Source organism: Falco rusticolus, chromosome 8 (genome assembly GCF_015220075.1).
Source record: "Falco rusticolus isolate bFalRus1 chromosome 8, bFalRus1.pri, whole genome shotgun sequence".
NCBI classification, from domain to species: domain Eukaryota; kingdom Metazoa; phylum Chordata; class Aves; order Falconiformes; family Falconidae; genus Falco; species Falco rusticolus.
In genome coordinates, this window is record NC_051194.1 from 3,236,355 (window position 1) to 3,251,171 (window position 14,817).

Below are 14,817 nucleotides of genomic sequence, written 5' to 3' on the forward strand. Positions count from 1 at the left end.
TGGACCTTTGGAGAAGAGAGGACTTGAATCCCTGCTGAGCTGTTCTATCCTGGTATGATTTCTAACCACACAACTACGACAAAATCCCAGACGATGAGACCTTTAGAGACTCATCCTTCACCCCTACCCAGGGCACCAGGGAACGCGAGCTCCTTCCCAGAGCAGCTTACTCAGTCTGTCCAACAACTCATGTCAAACAGGCAGGTAGGTGAAAGTTTAGTCTTTTATTTAACAGTGTCAGATCGAACAATTTCTGGTTCTTTTCACAGACTGGGTGTGCTTTGCCTAGAAAACCTGAGGTTTGCTGTGAGGCTTTTTATTCTTAAATCTTATACATGGGAAGATAAAGTAAAATTACTAACAAGCTGAAATATTTAGCATGCTTCACACAATGAATCTGATGTCTTGGCGATAGTATGGCAACTTGCCTTTGGTGCTGAATTTCAGCTTAACAGAAAATGTAAGGACATCTTAACATTTTAGTAGCTACCTACCACCATATGAAGAAATTACAAATTATTCTCATAGCTTGAGTTATTTCTTGCTTGGAATCAAGAGAAGCAGCAGGTATACTAGATTGCCTAAATTGTGACCCAAATCCGAAGCAACCAGGTTTTACAAGAAGGGGCCTGGACACTGAATAGATCCGTCTATGTGCTAGAGAATGTAAATAGGGAGACAGGTAATATAAATAATACATGACTGCAGGATCCGGCCATCATTTGGGGGCAGAACGCTGAAACTGTAATTGCTCTTGCAATGAATAGCTGATGAATGAAAACAATTAGTCATTTTATTTAAGCTGTTGTTAGTTCTGCCAACACAAGTTTACAAAAGTCATTAGTCAGACTGCACACAGAAAGTAAAAAAAAAAAAGATTCAATTAAAAAAAAATAATCATGAGATTTAAAAAGCCCCAAAAGTGATAAAGATGTTCAGGCTTTCTCTTCCTTTCTGGCTGGGACTTCAGGGCCCTTTTTCCCCCCCCAAGGTTTTCTTTGGAGTCCTGAAAACTAGAATTTTTTGTAGGGTTGTTTTTTTTTTTTAACAGGACAGAAAGCAAGCCAAACCTTGGGACTGCAGGAGCAAGGACTTCATAGATTCTCACAAGACTCGGGATAAAATTTGGAGCATGGGAGCCGTGCAGGAGCAGGCACAGGCCGTCAGGGAGCAAGCCACAGTGTCTGCCATGGCACGGCCTCCGTGGCATGGCCTCCTGTGGCAGCTGCTGCCAGCCACGCCACCCGCCACACTGCAATTCAGCAGCCCGCTGGACATGGAAGGAGGCCAACACAAGCACCGTAGGGGCAGCAGGAGGGGGAGAGGCTGGCTCGGCTCACCCCGCAGCAGGACGGAGGGGCATGGCTGTCCCTGGGCCTCCCCCTCCGCTGGCCCTGCAGGGACAGGTGGCTCCTCAGCAAGAGCCAGCCTCCCAGCGAGTGCCCACAGCCCTGCCAGCCAACCCTGCAGCACCAAAACCAGCAAGAAATACCTTGCTTTTCTGCATTTAACCTTCTCAGGTTTAAAGGCTTTGAGAAACAGGGCCACCACGAGCCACTGTATTTGCAGTCTTCCTCCCAGCCTGGCCATCAGCCATTTTGCCTTCCTGCTGAGGGGGTGGTGGGCACTGCCCCGGAGGGGAAGGGCGGCCATTTCGCCAGCCTCAGCCCCCGCCAGGCCCTGCGAGATGGCAGTGCCCCCGCCAGAGCCCGCGCAGCTGTGGGCAGCCTGCCCAAGGCAGGTCATGCCTGGTACTCAAGCCCCACCACAAGACTAGTCTGGAGTTGGCAGAGGGCTGCTGCCATGTCATGGCCACAGCTAGTGCGAGGCTTGCCCCAGACCCCATCCAGAGCCTCCTAATCCAAGGCAAAAATATTGACTGCAAAGAGCAAACAGACATTTTTAGCCCCAAATACTCTGTGCCGGAGAAGGCAGAGCAAGGAGTGTGGGGGAACAGGAGAGCCGTGCCTTGGAGCCAGCATGGGTCTTGGCATACCAGCTGCCTCCCCACTGCTGAGGGGCTTTCAGCATTAGGAATGAGAATCAGGTGGAAACTTTGTGCTTTCCAATACCTTAAAACAAAAAGGGTTAAGACTTTTCCCCTTTCCTGGGGACTTAAAGTAGTGGTTCCGGGTTTGCCTCGCAGCTATTCATGGCATCAAAAGCATGCTCATGAGATCATAACGAGCTGTAGCAATAACACCAGTTGAAGAAGAGCATGTGCTTCTTATTATCACTTCTAAAAAAAGCCATGAATGTACCCACCCAGACATTTTGAAATGCTGAAGTACCACTGACAGAAAGATGGGAAACAAAGCACATGACCAGATTCTGGTGGAGGTTGTAAGGGACCACATCCCAAACATTGTCTGGATACAGGCATGCATTTATTACCCACAAGGAAGGAAAACTGCCTCATAGCATATACTTCTATTATACTAGACAAGATGATCTTGATGTATCTCAAGATGGTCAACTCTCTGATTTATCACCTCTATTGCCCTGGATGCCCCAGGCTCCATTATTTTCACCTCTGTATTTGGTATATTTAGTACTAGAGAGTCATTGTGCTCATATTTTCCTAAAAAATATGGTGTCTTGCTACAAAATACATCAAGACTGAACAGTTACTGACATTCCCAGCAAAACCTGCACAGAACACAGAAGTCTTCTTGCTCCTCTTTAGCAAGGTTGGTGTGCTTCATCAGGGGAGGTACGCAGTGGTTACAGCTGCTGCTAATAATACTGTAGCTTCTCTTTGGCTAAATGGGATGTACATACCTGAAGGAAAACAGCCAAAGCTTTTAGAAACCTCTTCTGTCTTGGCTTATGACACTTATTTGTAAAAAAACTGCCATAGCACGTGGTCACACTCTACGCAAGAAAACACCAAACTCCTGCTCTTTAACACCCACTAAGGAGAAACACCATCACAGACTGAGCCCAGAGGCATAGTCAAAGAGGCATTGCAAAATTGCATAGCGAGTGACATCAACACCTGTGAGCATTACAGCTCTCTATAGCAGATACATGCTTGAATGTGACAGATGCCAGGCAGAAATGGAACTGACTTGTTTAGCAGATTACAAATTGGACTGATAAGAAACAGATACAGGTCAATAATCCGAAAACAAAATGGCTTTGTGAAGGAAAGAATTTAACTCACGTTTAGCTCTGGCTGGCTTAAGTACACAAGTCAGAATTTTATTGCACTTTAAATGCTATTTCATATGAACGACAATATATTGTACAGAACCCAGCAAGGTTCACCAGAGAGCTCAGGAGATGCTGTGCTATTATTAGAAATGAACAAACTCAACTTCCCCTTGCTTTAAAGTGATGTGTTCCAATATCAGTGTTGGAAGAGAAGCTAAGAAATTTAGTTCCTGATTAACTTTGTACAAGAAACATCTAGACTTCACTTTTCCAATGTGTAAAATGGAAGTACTTACATACCTTCACTGCAAAGTGCCTAAAAGGCAGTGGGTGTAAAGTGCTGGAATAGACCTTCACATCATGGATGTACAATCAAGGGAAAAAACTCCAAGACTTAGACCAAGGCCTTGTGCACCACCTTGGCACATGGCGAGGATCATATAGTTCATTATAAGAGAGAATACTGGGAACCAGTTGTTCATTCAGCAATTAAAACTGCTGCTGAGGAAGAGGTTATTTCTCCACATCCATTAAGAATTACAGCCTGGGTGCAGTTTGTATTCACTATACTATGAGGCATTCACGATCTCCTTGGCCCACACGCACACATTCTTTTTGTGCTTTCATTCAACGTGCCTCAAACCTTCATAGCCTAGATTATTTTTTTAAGCAAAAGTTACAGTTAAACAGAAATTAGAGTGGAAAGTTTAATGTGTTCAATGGTCATAAAAAGAAGTCTTTGATAGAGTCTAAACAGACTAATTAATAGGTAAATGCAATTAATGATCCTTTGCTTCAGCTAGACCACCTCAGATGTCACAACAAGTATCTTCTTTAAAGATGCTTCAGATTGTTCCATCTGCTTTCTAAATGGTATGCCGTGCTCAAGAAAGTCACTTTATAGGTTATTCCCCTGGCTGCGTTTCCATATGCCATATGCTTAGGAGCCTTTCTGCAGTCCTTCTGAGTGAATCCCTGTGAATCTCTTTCGCCTGCTTGGTTCTCCCGGAAGCAGCATTGAATCTCCTCAGCAGTGTTTTAATTGGCACTGCGAGAACATGCTGTCATCACTCCCCTTCATTTTCTAATGTATCTTTCCAAAATCATAATGCCTACTTCTCTAATTACTTTATTTGGCAACCTGAAAATAAGGGTAATTATAGTGCTCACTATTAGCTTGTAAGAAGGACAGAGGACCAGATCATTTAGAGGAAGGAAAAAAAAAAAAAAATCAGACCAGTAGGTCCTGATTGTACTCATATGGGAGTCTCCAGAGGAAACGTGTCGTTGCCCATGAAGAATTACTGGCAACTTTGGGAGCAAATTTCCCTTAGACCAATACTGAACCAATACTCCAGCACGACAACAGGGGCACAGTAACTCTGGATATGCTATATTCCCAAACGAGATGCTGAACAAATGTCTTTACCACATGTGGTCATTAAAGATTTGATGTCGAGATGAAAGGTGCTAACCTTGGAAACCTGGCCAGACTCCAACATCGGTAATTACATTCTGCCTCCCTAAGCAGTTCTCTGTGGAGTTTCAGCTGGACCTTTCAGATCTTAAACCGTTATGTAGCCTTGCTGTGAGTGGCTTAAGAAAAAGACTTTGTTTGATCACTGTGACAACTCACTGATATTCTGCATCAACAACTCGTATTATGAAGCCACAATCTTAGAGCAGTAACAAATCATGTCACAGAAAAACTATTCCAGTTACTGTGCGTTGCTGCAGCCCTTTCACACGTGAGTAGCCCTAGGAATGCTGCTGTGGAGATAACTGTTGTGGGATGGATCTTTTGAAAACAAAACAAACAAAAAAAAGAAAAAAAGAGATTGCCTTTTCACTCACAGTGTCTGCCTTGGAAAAAACACACATGTACAGGCTGGGGTTGCTGTTTTACTGGAATTGTTAAAGTTTGTATTGTGTCATTGTTTCTCATAGAAGCAATCCGGCTTGGATCTGTGAGCTATGGGGAAATTTTGCGGAGTCTTGTAATGCCATTACCAAGCGTAAGCATGGCATTTGTAGCCTGGCCACTGGATGCTACCAGCACATTAAATACTGTAGCACTGAGACCTGCTCTGCAAGCAGAGCATTTAAAATGCCAGACACTCTTCCTTAGGAAGGTTCCCTAGAGGCAGTATCTACATTGCTAGGCAGATGCTCCCTGCAATCCTTGTCCCTGGGTACACACCCTTGCCCCACACCGTTGCTGTTTCAGGAGGAGATCTGCATGCACAGCCCTCCCTGACGCGCACTACTTCCCTTTGCAAGGAAGCCAGGGCATGCCTGGGATGGGAGCAGAGCTGCACGCCAAGAGGTCCCTAGTCGGTACGGGCTGGGGACCAAGGCAGTGGGAAATAGTGAACTGCAGCTGCTGATACCACAGCGGGCAAGCAGAAAGCAGCCCTGAGAATATTTTACGCAAGTTTCCCAAGTGTTAACAAGGTTCTTGTCATTACCATCCTCATTATTACCATTATGCATCTTTTCCTTACAAAAGGGAATCATATTTTAGCTCAAGCAGACACTATTCCTGCGAGTCCCATACTGAACAACATTGGCTCCATGCAAAACCCCGATGCAGGGCTTCACTGAAGTCTGTCACGCGAGCAATTTAAATGCAAGTGACTTCAAGGACTGCAAACTCAGACACAGCATAGGAAATGGTAGTAAAATGTGTTGACCATCTTATGAATATGAAAGTAGAAATAAATCCTTATTTATGTAAAACATCCTGAGCCTACCCGATCTTGTACTGATTGCCATGCTCTCTTAGATATATTCATTTCAGAAGACCTTTGATAATACTGTGCAATAACCAGAGCCAACGATGATCTCCTTTCAACGTTAAGTTTCTGACACCGTGAAGAGCAGCATAGATAGTCTGCAGAAATTTTCCCAGTGCTCAACATGCAACTTATCAAATTCCCTTCAAGCAGCGTTCATCACACCCATGCAAATAATTTATTCTTCCCCACAGAAGCTTTGTATTTGATCACAATGACAACTTACTGCTGCTGCTCTGTATCAAATTCAGTACCAGCTTCAAACCTCAGAGCAATAGCTAAGTCACATAGAGGAAAGTTATTGAGGTGAACATCCATTCCCACAGTCCTTCCCACAATCACACCTCATGAACTCAGTAAGACTTAGTTATGTCAGCAAGGTCTGCAGAACCAAGACCATGCTTCTGGGGAAAAAAAAAAAATTAAAAAAATAGTAAAAGTTGTTAATCCTGAAAAGGATTAACACATTGGAAGATAAGCAAATGTCTAGCTTGAGATTATTGTTACAAGAAAGGCACTTTGATTATAAACTACATTTTTATCATTTAGGAGTCACCTGTCCTGCAAATACACATGCACTAATTTGTCTATTAAATCCCTGGAAAATCACAAACAGGTTTTAGAATCTGCTGATTGGTATAAGTAGTCTGTCAGAAAAGATTTAGCAAATAAAAGAAATGCAAAATACTGAAACGTACCTAGAGGACAGTCTCCTGGCTGAGTAGGATTGCAGGCTGAGACCCAAATAGCTGGTAATTTGGGATGGAACGGCTTCTACAAATCAATCAGAACAGAAAGCCAACATCACACAAGCTACGCATTTACCAGGCAGTGTCTGACAGCAAGAAACAAGCTACAGCATAGAAAATTTCTGTGTATTTTAAGCCTCCATCCCAAACTGACTCCTCATACAATTCATCTGCAGGCTGTAATTTACTAAACCCATCTGTTGTTCCTGCAGCTTGCTTTCTGGAAATGCTGCATTTCAAGGGTCTGCTTGTTAGAGAAGGTCAAAGAGTAAAGCAGGCCCTTTCATTTTAAGTGACTTGAAAGAAAAGGAAAGGAAATTTATATTTAGAAATAGCAATGATTAACTAGGGGAAATATATTAAAGTATTAAAATAAACGGCATAGAATAGCTCTTACTTCCAATTAGGTTGACTTTACTTCAAGAAAAATATTTATATACAAATATAAAAAGCTGGGGAATGCTAACCTACACTAAGATGAAAGCATCACATAACATAATTCATGTTTAGCCATTAAAACAGACTATCACATTTTTAAGTACTTTTTCTTCTTGTCCTTATAAAGTCTCTGCTTCTGTACTTTCTTCTCTAGTCTCCAAAACTCTTGGCCACTTCTGTTTATCTGTTACCAAGCTACCTATTGCAACTGTACACCTTCCACATCGCCATAGCCTTTAGAAACACATCATCTGCTACTACTGCATTGTTCCTGGATCCACACACATCATGAGCAGACAACTAACAGATTCACCACAGAATTAGGGACACAAACTCCCATACACATCAGTCCAAAACTGAGGGTCTCAACAGCTGAAGCCTGGACCAGGATCCATCAAAATGTATCCTGGGCTCCTGGCTGTATTCAGGGCTTCTGTTATCAGCCCACTTGTTGGACAAGATAAGGAACACCAAAGCCACATTAAAAAAAAAAAAAAAAAAAAAACCAAAAAAAAACACAAAAGAGAGTTGCGTGTAACTCCTGAGCATACCCCAAGATCAGCAAAGTGCTGGGGGCACAGCACAGAGCCACACAAGGCAGCTTAAGCCAGCCCTGAAACCCAAAGGTATGCCTACAGCCCCTGCAGACAGACACAGGCTTGTTGTAAATGAGCAAGCTCACATAACACCGGTGTTGCAGCCATCGTCAGGAGAAAGGAGGGAGCTGTGAGACCTCCACCTAAATACTGAGCAGCTGGTGCTGTGGTTGCCCAGGTGTTCGCTTCCAGCTAACTAGTTAAAGGTGCATCACAACCAGCTACAGTCCCGCTTCAGGGCTGTGGTATAGAGCATGGTCAAAGCCTTGAAGGGGGCAATAACTGACAACACACAAAGCAATTACTGAGGGAAAACACAATTAATATAACTGAACTGAACGAGATTGGAATCGCCATCTGTATGAGTGCAAAAATCTCCCAGGACCCTTACGGCATAAGTAGTCAGGCTTTCAGTCTGAAAAAACTTCCTAAGTTTGAGTGTACTAACATCATGCAAGAACACCAGTTCAGTCCTGACTCACAAGAACCTGTGTCACCTACTGAGTCACCAAAACCATCCCTTGCAGCGTGGGTTTCCTTGGAGTCCCCTTTGTAAGCCCTGCTTAAGCCTGACGCTGTTTTGCCTGTAAGATTTAAAATGATGGGAGTCAAAAGTCACGTGATGCAATGAGCTGCGTAGTCTGTTTGTTTTCTTAGGGGCTCTCCCTCCCTTCCCCCCTACTGCAACCCTACCAAAGGCCCTTTGTCTAAGGAGCATAACAGAGTGTTTGCATTTACTTATGGAAGAGCTGCTCCAGCAACTCCTCTCGAGCCTCTGAAGTCAGCTCCAGTACAGTTATTTGGCCTAAGTTCATCTAAACTAAATGGGCTGACTTGGTTCAAGTATATTGCACAACCAAATGATAAAAATGGGGGGAAGGCAGGAGGGGGGGTGACTAGTGATGACACATGTATTTAACACTGCATGTCTCCTCTTTCCAGATTAGGAGGAGCTGGCAAGCTTCAGTCTGTACACATGCCAACAGCGGATGTCGGCACATATACAACACTTTTCAGAACAACATACTGTTGAAACATGTAGTTCAACTCAAAGGCACCCCTTCTGTTCAGCAAGCCCCAAACAACTCTGAGAATTGTCTGGCTTAATATGGTAGGATTTGTAGCACAGCTTTTAATGCTGCTTTAATCTGGTTTCTTTGTAGCCACTTCAGAAGTGCAAGGAAGTAGGTAGGAGCAACCATTCTGTTCTTCGCACAAGGTCCCCCACATCCATTTGAGCTAGGGGAAGTGATGAAACTGTTGGCAAGAGGGAAATGGCAAGGATAAAGGGGGTGGCATAAACGATGCAGGAATACAAGCCTCCCTTCCGCTTTTACCTTTCCTCACTTTTCTTTCATTTTTCACTCTGAAGTACAAAGAAGTATGATGCTGACAAGCTCACCCTGGCTTGTCAGTGTGTCTCAAGAAAGTCATCAGTAAAGATCTGAAAGAAACAATATCTGCAAAATAAATAAAAATCTATTCCAAGCAGTAAATTGAAGTGTTCTGCATTCATTAGCAGAAAGCTCTGCCTTGCTGAATTCAGATTTGTAAGTATGTTCGGTTCTTTCCTCCTTTTCCTTTCAATAATTGTGGTGTGAACATTTATAAATTCAGCATTCCCCTCCTAGTCCCATGTTCTTTTCCCTGCTTCATTTTTCCCCTTAACTCTTCAGTTATTTTTCTTCTTTCTCACAGCAGGCAACAATATTAAACTAAAAAAAAAGTTCAGAAGAAAAAAAACCCAACTAGTAAGTGCAGAGAAAGACACCCTTTGCCATGGGTCTGGGGTGATGCTGTGTGTATCAGAAGCGGTCAGTATGCCCCACATGATATGGGTGGCTTTTAGACACTGGAATAATTTTCCTTTGGCCACCTTATTCTACCACCATTATCTTGACAATTCCCTTTTAGTCTCACTTCTCACCAGCTGTTTCCATTTCTTTCCCCCTTTCTCTCTGCACAGCTCTGGCACTGGGAAGGAGGTGATCAGGCTGCAGAGACTCAGGGAGGGCTTCCTGCCATGGGCCTCAAATGCATGTTCGTGTAAGGCAAGAGACTGCTGCAGCCTCCGGCTCTGCTCTGCAGAAGTCTGATGGGCTAATGTGGGCATCACAGAAAGAGCTGCAGCCAAGGTTGTCACAATAATCCTAAACTCTTTTCCCCAGCAGCACCAGCCGCACAGATACCTCTCAGCAAAGCAGCCTCTAGTTTGAGTCTGGGTCCTTTCACTGCCCTCTTGAGCATCCAGAGACAGCAGCTCTCCATTCAGATGTCCCAGGTCGCGGCAACTAAAACCAGGTTCAGCCTGTCACTCAGTTCAGCAGCTCATTGCTGCCATCCAGCCCTGTTATCAGCATGATACTCATTCAGATCTATCTAACCCAGTTTTTTTGAAATTATTTTTGTTAGTCCGGTTTTAACAATCAGGCTGTCTTTCAGAAACTGGCTCATTCGGACAGAACCAGGCTGGGAGTGCCTACGTGTGGAATTATGCTGCCCTGTCTGATGGAGTGCAGTCACATTCGGTGCAAGATGTGCAAGAAGGGAAGAAGTAGTTGGAAGCTGGTTCTGGGTAACAACCTCTTAACCAGGCTCAGCTGCAGCCTGGATAGCATGTCTGAGCAGGGCCTGAGCTAAAAGAACAATATTTGGATTTCTCCTGTACTTTGTTCCATCCAATGTACAAACACGAATTCCAGCACAAAGTGTACTTTATATGAATTGTACAAAATGTACAGCAAGGGGCTACTTCTATTGGCTTGTAAGGATTTTGTTACAATGGAAAGCACGCTGTCAAAGAAAAAAGGTACCCAGCACTTTTGTTTGGTAAAAATAAAGTTTTATGGACCCGAAAATCAACATCGTTTTCCCTGTGGTTTATGGAAAAACGGTTGTGGAAGCAATGAGTGTGATTCTGCAAATCCGTCTTCATAGGTCCTTTTAATTTAGAGGCATGACTCATCAGAGCAGGGACTACTTGGATGATTGTATGACCACAGGATGCAGCCCTGGAAAAGTGTTTTTGTAAACAAATAAACATGCTCCTTCCTGTTTGAAACTCAGATCTTTCAGCATTGGGCAAGCGCCTGAGAACCTGACAGTGAAAGTAATAAGAAATATTAAACACAATGCCAGTTTCTTGGTCCAGTTCCAACAGCAAGAGGTGAACAAAACACATCGACTGAAAAATAGGTATCTTTTAAAGTCCTTTAGTAATCTGAACTGTTACTTGTATCAGGAACAAAGAAAAGACTTAAGTGAAAATGGCCTGAAGAGACGGTCTTACAACTTGACAAAAATTGAAGGAGAGGGTATCTTCCAAACAAAGGATAAACCAAAAACTGCTCTGGGAGATTTTGCGATGGCTTGTGCCGTATGTGCAGGGAGTTATCCAAAGAGCCCAGTCTCCTCCAAAATGGATTTCACACTCTAGCTCCTGACATCTGATAAAGGCTTTCGAGAGAGATTATCCTCTTTTCCTGGAAAAAGCAGGATGTTGGCCCCAGTCAGCAGACTGCAGTGCCTTCGCTACTTGCTTCCCAAGGGGGAAAAAGGGAGTCTCCAGTCCTAACAGCTGGAAACATTTCCAGAAAAGCATGTAGACATTCAAAAGCAACCTAAATATTGCAACGTCAGGGAGTCAATTTTCTGTTGGTATTTTAAAAGCAATCTTTTGGCAGCTGCCAGTGAATCCTTTAAGTACATTTAGATCAATGCACGAAGTCAAATAAACACTTAAAATGGTGCAAGATTAAGATGGGCAGAGTGAATCGAGTAGGGAAATGGCTGAGTGACTGCTTGACCCTTTTTTCTGTCGCAGACCAACAAAACTGGAGCATGCTCCACACCAACGCAAAATGCTGCTCTACCCGGGCGCACGTGAGTGAAGGAAAGGCAAGGTAGAAAGAAGACATGAGATTTTGCCCTTGCCTTAGCTGGGTCGAGATGTTTCAGTTGCAAACGATAAATATATTTTACCTATTAGAGCTTGTCTAGACTAAGGAAATGTTCCTGCTATGACTATGCTGAGGTAATTACACCAGTGTAAACCCCTTTGGGCAAAACAGAGCTTTCAGTGGCCTGATTTACTCTGGTCACTTGCCAGGATTAGTTCAGCTGGTACCAGCCTATCCTCCAGGAGCTCCTGCTCCCAGCTGGAACCCTGCACTGGAGTGTTCATCCGTCTCATCCCAAACATCGGCGCTGCCAATCTATCAATCAAACCATCATTATGGGACGATCATGCAAATGTTTTTCTCCAAAGAACAGTAAATATTTAAAGGGTTCCTCTGTTAGTAGAAAATCGGTTAATTGGCTACAAAAACCCATGCTATAATAAATCTGTTTTTAAATTGAAGCATACTTTGATTTGTGTATGGCTATCAGGGAAACATATTTGCTGCAAATACAATGAAATAGGAAGGCAGATGTACAGTGTTCAACATTCCAGGGATAGACGTGTCTCATACCCACATAAAATGAACTTGTACGAGAGGATGAAATGTGTCCAAAGAGAGTAAAATGGGATCTACTTCAAACTGATTCTATTAAATGAACAAAAAAAATGAGAAAACCAAATAAATTAAATAAATCCAAGTGCTTCACTCTGAAGCCCCGTTCAAAGAACAGAAGGTGAAACCCTAGCCTAAGAGAAGTTAGTGGCAACATTTACACTGACATTAAAAGAGAGGCTTCACTTAATGCGTGTTGGGAAGCCACATAATGCACGGTGCGTAGCGCGGTGCAAAAACATGTGCTGAGTTTCACACACAGCATTCAGAGAACACACTGATAAATGCAGGGTGAGGAACAGACGGACTGACAGACAGACAGACTTGGTTATAATTTAATCTGGTGTACTCTTACCTGCAGGTGTTACAGTTAAAATGGTCTAAAAATTTATTATACAACTTTAATTCTAAACAGTTACTGGAAGAACAGTTAGAAACTCTTATAGTGAAACAAACGTGCTCCTTTAACAGTCTCCTTATTTTAAAAACAAAAAATTAAAAAAAGGAGGGGGAAAAAAAAGTATGTTTGAAGCACAAAGATGACATCAGAAAAGTTCCTCAATTCACAGATGGCTGCACCTTTCAAAAAAAATTAAAATAGGAACCCTAGATTGATTTAATCACCCATACAAGCGAAAAAACGTAATGAAGATATTTAGTGCCAAATTGGTTTCTTGGGACCTTTTCCATGTAAATAATACAAATCAAACCTTGAAGTTCAGTGCAGATAGGATCTGACAAGTAAGCCAGGCTTTTTGTTTTACTTTGATCAAGCTCCAGAAATATTTTATCCAAGGTAAAGTTGTTTTTAAGTGTTTTCCATTTCAGTTTTTAATTTTGGATATTCACCATATAGGAAACTTGCTTATAATGCTTAAAACATGAGTCTGGCTGAACTGACTCACAGCACCAAACATAAAGATTTCCTTATATTTGCTCCTAAGAGTGAAAACATAAAGAGCTCCCAATGTGACATGGGATCAATTTCAACTCACTCTTTTATTTTTAATGGTACAGTGAGCATGGGCAACCCGAGTTGAATATTTCTAAACATCAAGTCAAGCCAACTTCAATGTTTTTAGCACTGTCCCACTTCTCATAGGTGTGTTGGTGAATAATATTTTTGAAAATAATCAGATAGATAGGCCTTTGTTTTCTAAGCGATTCCCCAAATTCCCCACATGCTGCCATTCCCTCAGGATGCCATCTGGGAGCAACAGTGCCTTCTCTTGGAAGAAAATCTCCACGTTAGGCTTATTCTGATTCTTTAGTATTTTACTTTTAACGATTCTGTTTGTTAAAAACAAAAATTAAAAAAAAAAATTTAAAAATTTTTTACTCCATTCTAAAACGAGGATGAAGATTCTGCAGTCCAGAAAACTATGTATATATAAAAAAGTGATCTTGTTCAAAAATTTCAGCATTGTGTACCTGAAAAAGGATTTAGGCACCTTGCTGTAGGCATCCAGCTTTCAGAAATCCAGCTCCTGCGAATAATGTAAAATCCTCTGGATTCTCTTACTCTCACAAATTGCTATGTTGTATATTTAGAATTAACAGGGGCCCTTTTCTCTTTTCACTCAAATATATGGTGTAAGGTTAATGAAAATAAGATGGAATTTTTATTTTGGGTCTTAAATATAATATTATTAAATGTGCCCACCAGAAATGTAGGATAAAATATTTGTTCTGCTTGAAGATTATGTGATATTTGTATTCTAAGCCTCACCACAGTGGGTTTCTTTAAATAGAAGCTATACTTTACTCCTAAATTGCTTAAGGCAAAGGAAGCAGAGATGATGTTTTTATGAATGTTTAAATGCAAATGGAACTGAGAGTGAATGCTATGCTAGCTAACATCAAAGGCTCACCAAAGTCTCTGCATTAATGAGGCTCTTTGTTTCCTGGATCACAGATTACAACAGGTTTCCAACTCATTGCCAAGGCTTTATCTCCATTTGGGAGGGCTGTAAATCTCAGACGATTTTTTTCACATGCAAAACAAGAGGATCATCTGAAAGAGGGGAAAAAAATCTTAAAGTAGCAAATATTTCATTCAAATTATTATTACTCAAAGTGGCTGCAGCTTATTTTATTTTTGCGATGTTTACAAGAATGGAAATTTGCAATCGGAGTTTCCTATGGGGTAGCCCGCTCATTCATCTGGATGGGAGAGCTGAGCAGGGGAAATAGCCACCGGCACCCTTTCCCTCGCCCACCGCCCTCAGCCCCGCACACCCTGCGCCCCCGAAATCAGAACAATAATTCTATGTCATGCAAAATCAGCAATTAGCAGAAAGACGGATTTTGCTTCATTTAAATATATTCAGTACTTTTTCAAAGTGGCTCCAACGAGTTCTTCTCCTCCCCAAAAAGTAATGAGATTATATCCCTAGTAATAATACCCTCATTAACAAGAAAAATAGGGACCGAGATTTTTAGCTTCCTATTCAAGGGCTGAATGTGACAATATGTAGTATATTGGGTCATAAAAAACAATTTACATGGCGTCATTACAGTCTGTAGAAAAGTCTCCAGGACCCAGGGCTATCTTATGCAATCTTAATTA